At 41.5% G+C, this 15,633-nt stretch overlaps 1 protein-coding gene across 3 annotated transcripts in view; it reads left to right on the top strand.

Annotated features, from left to right (window-relative positions):
* The first annotated feature begins 572 nt into the window (after positions 1–572).
* Positions 573–15,633, top strand: part of RCAN2 (regulator of calcineurin 2) — a 277,416-nt gene continuing 262,355 nt past the window's right edge. Inside the window, exon 1 of one of the 3 annotated variants that reach the window (XM_037843606.1) lies at positions 573–761. The gene's annotated coding sequence lies outside the window, so the exon portion shown is untranslated. Of the gene's footprint in view, positions 850–15,633 lie in introns of all 3 variants that reach the window. The other 2 variants (XM_037843607.1, XM_037843605.1) reach the window with 2 other exon arrangements.

Consider the following 15,633-nt stretch of genomic DNA (forward strand, 5'->3'; position numbering starts at 1 on the left):
CCGGTACAGGCGCCCACCCGGTACAGACGCCCAGGAGGACTCGCCAGGGGCTTCCTAACCTTTCCTCAGTTAGCACTAGTGGGGGCTCAGTCACCTTGCAAGAAGAGTCTCTCTCCCAGTACTCCCCACTCCTGGTTTTCCTCTCTGCCAGTTTCTTCTTGGCTGTCGCCGCCCAGGCCACCTTAGCTTCAGAATCAGCTCCCTCCCCACCTGACCTCCCCCCCACCCCACCCCACCCAAGGAGACCCTTACCCAGGCCTTGACCCCGAGGAGCCCTTTCCTCGCTAAGGCCCGGACCCCTGCGAAGAGACTCCTGCTCTGGGTCGTCAGAGGCTGTCTAGTCCCTCTCGGGCACCTGGAGTGGAAAGGAGGGAGCGTGTGGAAGAGGACAGGGTGGGATTTCGTAGGGGAGTTGGTTGGGGGGCCCCCGAGAGGGCGTCGGGTCAGGGAGGAGGCGATGAGAGGCGGCCAGACAGGGGCTTTCGGTTTCCCGGGGTCTGATTGGAGGTTGGCCCGATGAGTCGGAGCTGGGGGCGCGCCCATCTCCTCTGGCTCCTGTGAGAGCCGCTGACTCGGCCCCTCCCTGGAGCCGCTTTGTCCCGGGTGACGGCGGCCGAGGTTGCGGGGAGGAGCGGGAAGGAGGCAGAGGCTGACGGCCCCACCGACTGCGAGTTCCCGAGGCGGGGAGCGCCGCGCACCGCCCCACGCCCAGGCCCGCGGGCATCGTGCGCGTCCCCACGCGCGCTCGCACCGGCGGGCAGGTGAGCCGGCGGAGCGGGCCGGGAGTCGCTGGCCCCCGCAGACAGCCGGAGCCACCGCTTTTGCCCGCGCATCGCGGACGCCCAGCAGGTCGGTTATGTAACCGTGCGGGTCCCGCTGGCCGCTGAAACCTGTCCCGCCCGGACTGCGGGCGGCGCCCTGGAGGTGGCCGGGGAGAGTGTCAGGGACCCAGGGAGCGCGGCTGGGTTTGGGGTCTGGGCAGGGGCGGAGGGGGTCTCCTGGTCCTGTCGTCAGTCCCCGCGGCAGCCGTGGAGACAGAGGTGTCTTTCGAACCCCTTTAGCGGGCTCGGGTCTCAAGGAGCCACTTCGCTCATTCGGAGTGACCGAAGGGTTCGCCTCCTTCACTAGCAGCAGCAGGTGCCGAAGTGGAAGAGCGAGAATGACGCCGCGTTGTCCTCGGAACTGGGGCTTGGCGAGGGGGTTAGGAGAGGCGGGCTGGACTCAGGGAGCAAAGGAGAAAACAGAGGGACCCCGTTCCCAGTGCTTAACGGAAAGTGCTGAGGAGGGAAAGGTGCGGTGAGGCGCAGCGCGCTGTGAATTGTCCTGCTGGAGATTAGCGGGCTTGGGTCATCTAAAAATAACTTCAAGTTTGAAAAGTGAAATGGACGCGAGCGCGGTGGCCGGGTTCGTCCTGCCTGTGAGATGCTTCGCTCTAGAAGTCACCGGAGGGAACAGGCAAATCCCAGCCTCCCGGTTCCTTGGCTGCCTCTTGGTCTCGTCGGTTTCCGGGGCGCTTCGGCTTGACTTTAATTAATGCTTTATTCTATGAGGCGCTACTGTCTTTTTCTTATCCCTAAATGAATCAGAGCACAGTGCATTCCTTTAACCTTTCCTGTTTCTCGCACACTGGGATAGATGTGTTAAACGGCCATCTACCAAGTCCACTGCCAAAGGCTTTTGTTGCTTTGTTTTGTTTTTGTTCTGAGATCTCCTTTTAGTAAAAACAGAAAGGTTTCTAGGGCTCCCTTTAACATAAAATCCCACAATCGGAGATGAAGGGATACTAGAACATTCCAGCCCACGCTTCTATCTCCTTTCTGTCAGAAATACCACTTAACCTATCTTAGAGAGGGGAGGTTTTAGGAAAAATGGGACGTTTTTAGCAGTGCAATTCAACTTCCACACCTTCATTGTTGTTAAATTTACACCAACTTCAAAACAAAGGTGAAATGTTTCACAGGCACAGGGGCACCACTTGCTAACTGGCCCTCTCCATTCTGGGGGCATAGTGGAGTTGGGGATGCATGGAAGCTGGAAGTGATCAAGAAGCAGGTCAGCACTGACTGTGGAACAAGATAAGGGAGTGAATATTTAGCTGCTTTTCCGTCTACTCATTGATTTTCTTTAGCGTTAGAGCTATTATATTAAGTATGATCAGTCACTGAGTTCAGTTAGTCTAAAATGTGAGTTGTACTTTGCTTTCGAAACAAATCAGCATTTATTGAACATCTACTACCTGGGTCCAGTCCATAGAATTACATGAGGGAAAAGTGCCCTCAACTAAAGTTACAGGATTCGGAGAGGGCTCAAAATTCCTTGTGTGTGCAGGTCCTGCAGAACTCAACTAAATCTCGGAGGATGTCTCTCTCTACAGTGATGAACATTTTTAACAGACATAAGTGGGAACTTGAGAGCTTTGTCATTTACAAGTACTCATTGCACTCCTTTAAAAACCACTTACATAATCATTTGCAGATAGTCATATATATGGCAAATCTCTTTATTTAGACCAATTTTGACATTCGCTGAGGTCTCATTTTCTCATCCACTATCTACCATCCACTCATTAATTTATTCAACTCTTCATTATTTGTTAAGTACCTATGATGTACTATGCAGGCCATGTGCCAGAAGCTAAAAGAATGAGGTCCAGGCCTCCTGGAACTCAGTCTAGCAGAAAAGACGGATAAGAAAGTAAATGATAATGATTCAGTGTGGTGAGTGTTTAATGGAAATAGAAACAAGTTTGGCAGGAGCTCAGGGAAGGGAGGGTGGAGGGAATCGGGAAGGGTTTGCAGAGGAGTTCACATTTAGACTGGATCTCAGTAGAGGTAGTTCTTTAGGGAAGGGCCTAGGTATTTCACATTGAAGAAAGAGCCTACTCACATGGGAGGAAAGCTCATGTTCAAACAGCATCTAGGTGTTGTGAGGTGAGGAGGTGGCAGGGGAGTTTGGGGAGGTTTCAGTGAGCATGGATTGTAAACACACCTTGCCAAGGAGAAGAAACTATGCAGCCTTTATGAGAGAAATGATTTAATCTAATTTGTGTTTTGTACAGATAACTTTGAAGGTGGTGAGGAAATGGGGTTACAAAGAGGAATGAGCTCAGCTTTTAGACCACTGTGGTGATCCAGGCAAAAAAAGAGAGGGGTGCCTGAAGCAGGAGGCAAGGGGGAGAGAGAGGAGAAATCCACGGGAGAGCTGTTTCAGAGGGAGAATCAGTGGCTCTGGGGCACCAGATGGGTGCTGTGTGGAAAAAGGAACACGGCTGTCTAGTTGGATGGTCTTGCTTTTAACTGGGTTAGGGAGTGGACCAGATTTGAGGAAGACGAGAAATTTGGTTTTGAACATCCAAGTGAAAGTGTTCAATAGGCGCTTTTATTTTCAAGGATGATTTCTTCATTCCTGGTGCTAACTGTCCCTTAGTCTTGCTTACTTTCCTTCCCGAGACTGTCTACTGCTGCCTTTCAAGAAGATGGAGATGATTTTGATAGCAAGAGGTTGTTTCTACCTTGAACTCCAGAAGCAAAATATTAACTGTCAGTTATCTGAACTAGTAGTAGTAGTGCTGATAATAATAATTACAGTGATAATTTAATAGTAATGTGTAATTATTATTTATTGAGTGTTTACTATGTGCTCAGCATGAAGAATTTAGCACTTTAGAGTGATGATATTTGATCTTTATGATAATCTTATGGAGCAGGCACTGTTGTTATTCTCATATAATTGACAAGAAAGTCAAGGCAAAGAGCAGGTGACATATATAGGTGACATCATTAGTAAGAGGTGCATGAGGGTTCAAGCCCATGCAGTGTGACCTGAACCCATAATCACCTATGTGAATTGATAGCATTGAAATAATTCTTATTTAGCCCTGAATTTTTTTTTTTTTTTTAACCTTATGTTTGAACATTTATGGCTGGTGCTGAAAAGGAGCCCTGGACTAAAAGTCAGGAATCCTGGCTCCTGTCTGTGCTCTGCACTTACTTCGCTGTGTGATCTTTGAAAAGTCACATCCCCTCTCAGGGTTTTAGCTATTTTAAATCTGTATATTGAAGCGAGAGGAGGTTGACTAGATAGATTCTAAGGAATTGTGGCATTCCGAAGACCTGCCATCCTATCTCAAATTCTACCACTAGAATCATTGATTTGGGTTAGAGTGGTACCTGCCTGGTCTCTTTTAGGATAGGAATACTTCAAAGAGGATTGACTTAAGCTTGGCATGTCCTTATCAGCTTGGTGTCAGCTCCTCCGAAGTGTGGATTCTGATGGGGGTGCCTGATATTGGGGGAGCCCAGCTCTGGGAGACAAACCCCAGATAGGCACTGAAGTGGAGGAATCCCCCATAGTCACTGATCAGTTGCTTGACTTGAGACATACTGCTTAAACACTTTGTGAATTAGTTTGCTAATCTTAGCAAAACTGGGGAGACTAATACACATGTTGTAAGGTGGCTGTAAGGATTGAAACAAAACATAAATCAGGTTCTGCACGCACCCTGCCTCATTGAAGATGCTCAGTAAATGGGGGTTCCCACTCCCACCCCCGCCCCAGGATCATGAACGTGCAGAAAGGGAAGGTAGACTACTTCTCAAGACAAACTTCTCCTACTTCATAGTTTTGTTAAGAGCCACCAATAGTTCAGTGTTACCAATCTGTTATCTAGAAAGGAATATATTTGGGGACTATGAAAACACACAGCATAAATGCCTTTCAAAATATGAATCTCTCAAGTATTCATTAATAAAATAATAAAATACCCTCTTAGATATAAATGAAGCATCAACATTCAACAACACAGAGTTTTCAGTCTCCTTTTTTCAGCTTATAAATAGGCCCAGATTGCTATACAGAAACAGTATTGCTAGGGTTGGTGATTCTGGATTTGACCATTATGGCATAGAATCTACAGGGCATAGAATCACGTCCTGTTGTGTGTGTGTCTGTGAGCACACTTTTGCATCTGTATTCATGAAGATGTTTCTGCCTTTGCCTATAAAATATTCATTGTCCTCATCATCTTTTTCTCTTGTGTTACCAACTGCTGGGTGTCATATGTTGTGGGTTAAATTAATTAATCTAATTGAGGACTTTTTAAAGATTGAAGCAGCCTTAAACTCAACAGAAGCTATTTTTCCATGACTTAAAAAATAATAAAGTATGACTGTGAATGCCACTCTCTGGAAGTTAAAGAAAAGCTTCCAAAAATAGCTCCAACTTCCTGCAGTTTAGATTGCCCACACGAAGTATTTTCTCAAGTAGGGATGAAAAGGGACTTATTTTCCGTATGATCCCCCCTCCCCGCCCTACTCAACTCACTTTGAACAAGGTATGAAACATGGGGTCCCTAAGCTTTGGAATATATGCATAAAAAGATATTTTAACCAAAGCTGTAGGACAAAAGATTTGTATGTATAGTTTTTATTATTGTTGCCTTAGTTTCTTGGTGGCAGTAAGTGCTTTATTGTTTCATGTGAATTACACATGCCTGCTACAAAATATTAGAAGCACTGTGAAGGCATGACCAATGCTTTAACTTTCTCTTTCTGGCTGGGCCTGCGGTGTTGGGTCTGGCACTGGAGTAAAATAAAAAAAAAAAAGCATGGACTTGGCATGGAAAGGCCTGGATTCCAGTCCTGGTGTTGTCACTTCCCAGCTATGTGACCTTGAGCTTCCCATTGACCTAGCAGTCCTAGGAGCTGGCATTTGTTGAATGCTGCCTGTGATCCAGACGCCAGGCTCAGCCTGCTGCGTGTGTTATCTCATCTGATCCTTACAACAACTCCACGAGGTGGATATTATCCTAACTATTCACACTGAGGCTCGGGGCTGTGCTGGAGGGCCACTCAACACCTGTCTCTAAGATGCAGTTTTTTGATCTGTACAATTAAGAAAATAATTCTTGTTCTCCCCACCTAACAGAGTTGTGAGGGTGAAATGCTAGGAGTTTTGTGACTGTGCACTGAAAAATGGAACGCGCCACATGGATGTTAAGGATTCTTGTTACAGTAAGGATGTCCCAAGAGATAGCTTACACTTGGGTCTGGTGTCCATGCTTGCAAGTCTATATTAATGGTAGTGTTAATCATCTGTTTACAGCATGAGGAAACGGTTATTTCCTTGCCCTTTTCTTTCCTACGTTGTTTTATGATGACTGTTTCTTTCAAGTGTATCTTGTTTGTTGTCAGTAGCAATGGGCAGGGCCAGGCCAGGAGGGGCCCATGGAACCAGTCCTGCTGGTGAAGGGGGAGGGAGAGAATGGCTTGCAGAGAAGAGGTAACTTACTTCCAGAGGGATGTTTCAATATAAACATAGAAGGCCGAAAGTCAAAGGCAAAGTCGAGGAAGGGATAGGCACGGATGTGGATGCAAGAAGGAGTCATTAACCAGGGTTTGCATCAAGTGTGGGTAACAGGCAGGACATGGTGTCTGCTCAAGAAGGCTAGAAATATTTCCCAGAGTCTACTGAGGTCTGACCACTCAGCAGGAAAACTATGGACCTTCTGTCCTGATTATTTTTTTTTAATGATTTATCTTTCCTGAACATATATGCCTCCTACACAATTTTTGAAAAACTCAGAAAACTATAGAAAAAGAAAATTAAAATTACACATATTACCACTAGCACATGAAATTACTTTTGACATTTTGGTGTATTTCTTTTCAGTCTTTTTTTTTTTAATAAAAATATGTATTTTTTTAGTTGAGATCTTACTGTATATAGAATTTTGATATTCCAAAATAATAAATAATGCTATAATGGACTTCTTTGAACATAAATCTTTTTCTATGTTTTGGATTATTTTCTTAGGGTAGATTTCTAGTAGTGGAAATATTGTCCCAAACAAATGGACTTTCTTTTTTTTTTTTTTTTTAAGTCAGTATTATTGAGATATATTCACATACTCTAAACTTATCCACAGTGTACAATCAGTTGTTCATAGTACCATTGTATAGTTGTGCATTCATCACCAAAATCAATTTTTGAACATTTTCATTACTCCAAGAAAAACCAATTAAGAATAAAAATAAAAGTTAAAAAGATCACCTAAAGCATCCCATCCCCCATTATTCATTTAATTTTTGTCCCCATTTTTCTACTCATCTGTCCATACACTGGATAAAGGGAGTGTGAGCCACAAAGTTTTCACAATCATATACTCATCCCACATAAGCTATATAGTTATTCAGTCATCTTCAAGAATCAAGGCTACTGGGTTGCAGTTCAACAGTTTCAGATATTTCCTTCTAGCTATTCCAATACACTAAAAACTAAAAAGAGATATATATATATATAATGCATAAGAATAACCTCTAGAATGACCTCTTGACTCCATTTGAAATCTCTCAACTGCGGAAACTTTATTTTGTTTCATTTTCTTTCCCCTTTTTGTCCAGACACTTTCTCAATCCTACATTGCCAGGTCCAGGCTCATCCCTGGGAGTCATGTCCCATGTTGCCAGGAAGATTGACACCCCTGGGAGTCACATCCCACGTAGGGGGAAGCGCAGTGAGTTTACCTGCCAAGTTGGCTTAGAGAAAGAGGCCACATCTGAGCAACAAAAGAGGTTCTCTGGGGGTAACTCTTAGGCACAATTGTAAGTAGGATTAGTCTTTCCTTTGCAGATCGGGAGCTCAGCCTTCTAAATTGGTCATCCCCAATGCTTATGAGAATACCAGTAATTCCTCAGATGGGGAGGTTTAATATTTCCACATTTTTCTCCAGTCCCTCAAGGTGGCTTTGCAAATACTTTTTATTCTCTGCCCAAATTACTCTGGGATGTATTGGGGCTTCACGCTAACCTGTACAAACCAACCTGATTTAACTCCGTAGTCAAAGTTCCATGTAATTATTATGTTTGAATAAAGTGACCATAGACATTAAATTATATAGTGTGTTATGGAAAATACAGACTTTGCACCAAATAAACATTTCTTCCTCTGGTGAATGGACTTTCTTAAGGCTACCTCTAAATATGCACACTGCTCTTAATCACTTTTCCATTAAGTTGCACTAATTAACATTCCCACAAGCAGTGCATGAGAATGCAGGTCTCCCTTCTACCCTGCCTGTAAGCACTCCTTTTGTTGAAGGCAAGGGATGGCTGGTATTAGCACTTTCCAGAGAAAACCCCCACCCTGGAAATATTTGTGCCTAACAATTGCTTCAGGGGTTAGGCCTTCCTTTTGAGAGTTGAAGGTGGGTGGGTGGGGATCTGGGGATTCTATTATCAGGGGCCTGGTGTATGAATTCTGCAGCCTATGTGTTGTTCCTTGAGCTACTCAAGCTGACTTAAGCTAAGTGGAATAAGGCAACCTCTGCTTAAGTCAGAACTGGTTCTGTTGGCTTCGACTTGCCTCTTGGGTCAGCAAAACAGAGTTTTCAAAGCCTGAAAAATATTAACACAAGTGTGGGTGCTTATTTACATTAGTTTCCTTGTTGCTTTAGTTGTTTTTGAGTAGTTCCCCTTTCACTGTTGATAAGACCTTTCCGGCAAGCTTCAGGCAGGTATATCTTTTTTCCATTAAATGAAGTATAATGCAGAGTAAACTATTTTGAAGAAGGAACTAGGAGAATCAATTGGAAACTTCTTAAAAATCACTTAGATGATCAGTATTTTAGGATTTTAATTTGTTGACTAATAAAAAAAATCCCTTTCAAAGGAGAACCTACATTCATGATTAGGCAACTGGATAAAGTATTTTGTTATATTGACTAATTTATTGTGATAAACAGCCAATTTGAATTATTTTCCCCCATAGAATTATCTCAAAGATAGACCAAATTAATTTAATTTATCTCTTATTTTGACTTCTGTAACTATTAAAGCTAAAAGCCCAGTTACAGTGTCTGGCCAGTGACAAATTAGAGTCCAGTTTGTATTTCTCTTGTGAGGTTTAACAATTTGTCAAGTAAGAAATTATTTATTTGATTACAGATATCAGCATATGAATTCTGAGTATGGTAAATTCAGATTGATTAATGGTATTTCAAACAAAATTTATTTGCTTAAGAGCAAAATCTCTTCACTTTGACAAGTAAAAGCAAAGTAATAATTCATGAATAGGTTAAGTTTTTTTTCCTGCTGTGAACATTAATGATATTTATTTTATCTTTTATGATGTACAAACAACTGTTTCTGTGAAATGTTTAAATTTTGGTCAGGGAAGATACTGAGCAACTGGCATATTGTAATTGTGTTTATTTGGTATTCTGTACTTTCTTATTTCTGTCCCTTGGTAATTTCAGTTCCACACACAGCTGTTGTTTAGTATTAAGCTTCAACATTTGACAAGGTGACATTTAGGTGAAGGTCTAAATTGAAATATTAATTCTGTCAGATTTTCAAAGGCTTAACTTTGACATTGCTTCTAGGCGCTACATTTCCCCCTGAGAATTTTTGACTTGCACCCTGGATGCTGGTTTGGTTTCAGACTCCTGGGATATGATGGTGTGGGGAGAACTTTTCGTCTTATTCTGGTTTGCAATGACACTGAGAGGTTCCGAGTTGTTCTGCAATGATGGAGTACCCACCCCACCACCAACCCCTCCTGCTACCCCCAACCTGTGCAGCCCTATTTGGAAAGGTTGGCTCCAGGGGAAGGTGGGATGGAATGGTAAATGTGAGCAGTCCGCAAGGCTTTTTAGGTGCAAATTACTTTGTTTCAAACATGCATCTGCTTCCTTCAGGTTGTGTGACAACTGCTCAGACCATTAAACTGGAAACCTGGGAATTAAGAAATTTAGGATAGCCCTTGATGAGCTCAATTACGTGCTAGTGGAATCATCGATAGCTTGCAAGCAACACGGAGCAGTCCACAGTGGCCCTGTGAGGAAACCCAGGGGCCCAGGTTGCCCATGTGGTCCTCTGAGCCTTCATGCTTCTTTTCATCAAGGTAGACAGTGGACAGCTCCCAGGAAACCACACGGGCCAGTGCTGTATGGAGCGATCTTTAATGATCGTGGAATGGACCTTAGCATCTCCAAATGTGGAGAACTTCAAAAGTGGTGGCTCCTCATGATGCTTCTAGGTCTATTCTTTAAAATAGCTTTGTAAATTTCACATTTAAGTAGAAATATCCTTATCACAAAGCTTCCCTCTCCTTTCAGTGTCTCTTTTCACCCTTCATTTCACCTCTTCCTCTTAGCTCAAGCATGATGCGTTACCTGAAACCACATCTGGCTATTGTTTTACAATTCAAGCTAAGGTGTGATACTATGAGAAGGTTATTTTATCTGATCAAAATTCGAAGTATATCAAGGGATGTTCATGAAAATCAATCCCAGGTATTTTTATGACAGTATAAATTCCAACGGCGTACTTTACAGGAAAGAAAATTCAGAGTATCTGGGAGTCGGGTGTGGTAGGTTTTCCAGTTGATGGTGACAGCACCTGCCCTCCTGCCTCCCCCCCCCATCGACTAATCGACTATGAGCTGTCCTTGGATCGTTCCAGTTCCAGAGAATAGATCCCAGTTTGCAGTAGAATCCTCTCTCTGACTCTGTTCAGGGATTTCCCCTTTAGCATCTGACCCCTTCCTCTTCTCCAGAAACCTTTTATCTCAGTGATTGTCAGACTTTGAAAAGCTAGACTAATGCTTCCTCCTCCCCAAAGAATGGAAAAATAAACAAATAAAGATACAGATATTCTTCCCTCTCCAAAAAGAAGAGTGATGTTTACAAGGAGCATGTCAACACATAGCTGAAGGTAATTTTTTTCTTCATCCTTCATTAATTTTTTAATGAACACTCTATACCCACCAAGAAAAACTTCCCCTTCCCCTAACTTCTAATCTCCTAACCCTAACCTTATCCTAATGTCTAATCTACTTTCTGTCTCTGAGAATTTGATCTTTCTAGATATCTCATATGTGACATATGAGTTGTTCTTATGTGCCTTATTTAATATTAAGAAAAAAAGAAAGAAAGTAGTCATTTGAAGCCATTTGGCAAACATCTGGTGGAATTGGTTAGTTATCTAGCTTGGTTAGAGATTGTCTCTAAGATAATAGTGTCCTTTGCTAATTGTTTTTTATTTAGGTGTAATTATTCCTTTTTTGATAGCCCAATCCTTTATAGTGATTTTTTATAGGGGCAATAAAATTATGCCTCTTTTTTCTTTTGGGTTTCTACTACTGAGATATTCTTAGGTAGTTTTTGTGCTATCCTGATCATTGCTTAAAAAAAAAACAACTCCTATATCTTTCTTCTCATCCTAGGATTTGTAATCATTTATTTTTAAGACAATATGATAATGCCATGAGGTAGTTATTCTTGTTGTATTGGAGAGCTTTCTGTCAGTCATGTCTATTGTCAATCATGTCAAAGTAAATGCTGCCAAATATACACATTTCTTTTCCTAATTGCAAATTGACTTTTTATGGCTACTTATTAGAGAACCCCAGGAGACCAATAGTAATAATTGAGACATGGCTGCTAGAGACCAGATATTATTTCTTCAGCTTCCTATTCTAATAAATAATCAACCATGAAGTTGTTTATAAAGAAATCAAAAGTCCTTATAATAAATAACAAACTAAGAAGCAATTGCATACAATTTGCAGATATAGAGTGTTATAGAAATGCTAGATGTAATAATAATCTGAGAACTGTTTTACTAATGAGAACCAATTTCGAACATGCTGCAACTATGTAAAATTATAATTTAATATTTACCCATTTCTGCTTCTTGGAATCCTAGTTTTCTTCTAGTTTCATCTCTTCCAGATTTCCTTAATTCTGGAGCACTCAAAAGAGGAATCACCCTTTGTTGAACCCTTATTTGTGGGACATACATAGTCTAACCTATATATCCCATTCACTTATATATTTTTTCCTTTCTCTCTCCTTCCCTCCCTCCCTCCATTTTTCCTTCCTTCCTTCCTTCCTTCCCTCCCTCCTTCCTACCTTCTTTCCTGTCATACTTTTCCCTACATTTGCCCCTTTAAGTGCAAGGTGTTGTGCTAATGGGGGTATAAATACCAGTAGGACATCATAGTCCCCTATCTTTAGTGAAATTAGAGTTCAGTAGACTTTAAACTGCTCACTTGTTTACCTATACCTCCTAACCGGTTCATAAGTACCCAAGAGGTGAAGACTGTGTCTACACATTCATCGACGTGTTCTCTTGCATGTTCTTGTCACTCAGTCAGTGGTATAATGAACTGATCATTTAAATAATTCAGAAGCTCAAGATTGAAGATTTTAGCACCTTCAGATGTGTTGAACACCTTTGTTATCCTCACACAATTGTTAACTACAGAAATAAGTAATTCTACAAGATATGTATGTCTACTTCCGCTTTGTGTGTTTGTGAATAGATCACTTCTTTTCAGAATATACTCTAGCACCACATCTCTATTACATAACAAAGCACCCACTGTGTTTGATAGCAGTGTCTGTGCTTTCCACAGGCAGACATATTGAAGGCTTCCATCTCAGCCTCAAATTATTTTGAAATGCTTCTGTTTTTGTAAGGTAGTATTTCTTTTCCTCTTTTGTGGAGTTTGGAAGTAAAGCATCTGAATGGGAATAATCATGGGCACTCAATGAACATTTATTATGCATCAGACACTGGGCTCAGCATTTCCCCTATGTTATCGCCTTTAGTCCTTCCGCAGACCTTGTGAATTAGGTTCTGAGTTTAGCTCTATTTTACTTCAATGAGGAGATGAAACTTGCCTAAGGTCTTATAGGTGGTGGAGTCAGGACTCTTGGCCTCCATAACCCAACCCTACTGAAAAGTAGAATTTGTAGAGGCATTCTTGGGTAGGTGAGTGGGTGGGTAATATAGGACTTCTATATGATAGCTTTTACATTTTATGTTTTTAATTTTGGTAATAATGTAAAATGACTAATGTTTTGGATCATCCAGATGACCACCTTAGAATGAATAATATTGCCACATGATTTTGGTGCCTGAATTTGTGTTTTTTTGTTGTTGTTGTTGTTTGTTTGTTTTTTTACAATCTGGTTGGTGCCAGTACAACTTTAGTTGCTATGGGCTTTTGGGAAAGAATGGGTGGACTTATGCAATTTGCATCAAGGGAAGGCCAAATGACTGTGGGGAGCTATGGTCCAGTAAGCCTTAGTTTTGCTGTGAAGGAATAAACTTGGGGAAAGTTTCTGCTGCATGGGGGTGGAGGGTGGAGGTGTTGGGGGGGGGGGGCTGTGATTGACAGGAGCACTCTGAACTTCAGCATACCTGTGTTGCTATTTTCTAAGTCAGAGTCATGATGAGAAGGGAGGGTTACTTTTAGCAAAACATCATCTGAACATTAAATCAATGTTAGTTTGAATTGAATTGGTTTTACAATTTCATTTTTTAGGTAGAAAATTTAGTTGGAGTTTGATGGTTTTAGGGGAGCTGAAATTATGAGAAACTTTATGCTTGGTTTTCTATTTGTACATACTTAAGTATCATGATAATAAAAACATTCATGTCAAAATTGGGAGGGGGCAGTATAATTTTTTTCCTAAAAGGGTTCTGAATATTTTTCAAAATTGAGCATGCTGAATTTCTCTGCACTGTGTAATCAAAGACTTCCAGGAAAAAAATACTCTCTTGCCCACCAGGGACCTGGCCTGCTTACTCTAAATCTTTCTTTAAGGATAAGATATTGACATTTCCTTTCATCCTGCAAATGTTATTTGGGAGGGGTAAGGTCTGACCTTGGGTGAAACTCCCCGTTGCTGTGGTTCTCTAATGCACTTCTGATGGCCCTGCCAATCAAGGTGCTTTTAGGTTCTTTGTCACTCTTTGTCCTGACTCTGATGGCTGACAGTTGTGTATGTACATTACCCTGGTTTATAACCATTTTCCCGTAACCACCATAAGGATTTGTGAACATGGGCTAGGAAATAGTACCAGCTCCACCTAAGCGGAGACGATAATGACAATGTATGGGGATTTTAAAAGGCCTCTGGTTCAAAGGTTTCTGAGTCTGCCCCCAAATGACCACACTAGTTACTCTTCTGAGTAGATGAAAGGAAAGCCCTGTGAATGCACACACCCAGAAAGGAGGTAATATATGGCAGCATGCTTATAATTAGCTCATTACTATTTCTTATGATAATACCTGGTAAGGTTTTGGAGCATTAGAACAGAGGACAGTGAATTCTGATGGAAAGAGAAGGAGGCAGATTTTATAGCATGTGGGCAGCAACTTGTGCACTGAGGAAGTAAAGGCTGGCTTTAAAAGCAGGGCCCACCTTGGGTAGACAAGAACCATCATTTAAAAGAAGAGGCATTTTTTTTCTGTGTAAAACTGATTGTCCTCTTATTTAAAGGTTTGATAAATTTTCCCCATTTTAATAAAATGCTTAGAAAACTGTCTGCCTCATAAAAAAGACCAATAAATGTTTGTTGTTATCATTATCATTATCATTAATATCATTCCTAGTTTCGTTCCCCCTGACATGGTGCAGAGAGAGCAGGATAGAAGTCAGGAGAGCTGGGCTTTAGTTGTAGATTTGCTGTGGTTTCCGCCTGAGAGACTGGGTCCTTCCTTAGCCCCTGTGGCCTTGGTTTCCTGGTTGACATCATTGAGGGCTTGGGCAAAATGATCACTAAATTTTACCAACTCTTTTATTCTTTGCATATTCTAGTCTTTGCTGCATATCATTATGGCATCCTTAGAGCTTGTGTTTTTTAATGAGAATGAACACTGATTTTTGTTTGTTTTTAATGCTTATCTTTAAATTCAGGGCTATTCTTAGGCAGAGGCTTTAGAAATTCTTACTTTTGTCATCTCTGATGATAGAGGCAATCAGCTCCCAATAGTTTTTCATGACATGATTAGGAAGAGCTTAAACCAAAAGCTCATTAAACATTTCCCAATGCTTAAAGTGCTTAGAGTTTGCCATTTAATGGTAGGAGCTGTGGTCATTCCTTTCTTTAAGAGTTTTTTTTTGTTTTTTTTTTTTAAACTGTACTACCTTCTGCAAGGGTACTTCCATCTTAAACATGGTGTGATGGATAGATGGATCCTACAGAGTCCACCAGGTCTGCCACTGACCGAGATTGGACAAGGACAGCACTGGTTTTGGAGGAATCCTTAACTTTACCCTATTTTTACATTTTATGACAGTTCTAAGTGTGTTGTCTGGCAAATCTCTTTTTTGTAAATAATATTTGTAATACTAGGTAATACCTATTTTGCTCTTATTATGTGCAAGGCCCTATTTTAAGGCTTTTACCTATAATAGGACATTTAATCCTCTCAATGTCATCATCCCTATATGAATGATGAGGAAACTGAGAGCCAAAAGGTCCCATAGCTGATGAGTTGGTGAGTGGCACAGCTGGGATTTGAAGCCAGGCAGTGGGGCTCCAGCATCTGTAGTCTTAACACTATTTGATATTGGCTTTTATGTGTAATACACAAAAGTATTACAGACTGAATAATTTTTATGAATTGGGCCTTGAAGAGCTCACCAATAATTTTATCTTAAAAAGGGATTGGCTGATACTCATTCCTTTTGACCCTGCTTTCTCCTTTTTAAACTTTTGATGTCTAGCAAAGAAGCTATTAGGATTTCATAGAGACCTTGCATCGTTATGTTCTGGAATTGGAGAGAGAGAAAGAGAGGACTCTATGAAATTAGAGATGCTACTAAGACATTACGGT

The sequence above is a fragment of the Choloepus didactylus genome, chromosome 7 (assembly GCF_015220235.1).
Source record: "Choloepus didactylus isolate mChoDid1 chromosome 7, mChoDid1.pri, whole genome shotgun sequence".
Classification (NCBI taxonomy): domain Eukaryota; kingdom Metazoa; phylum Chordata; class Mammalia; order Pilosa; family Megalonychidae; genus Choloepus; species Choloepus didactylus.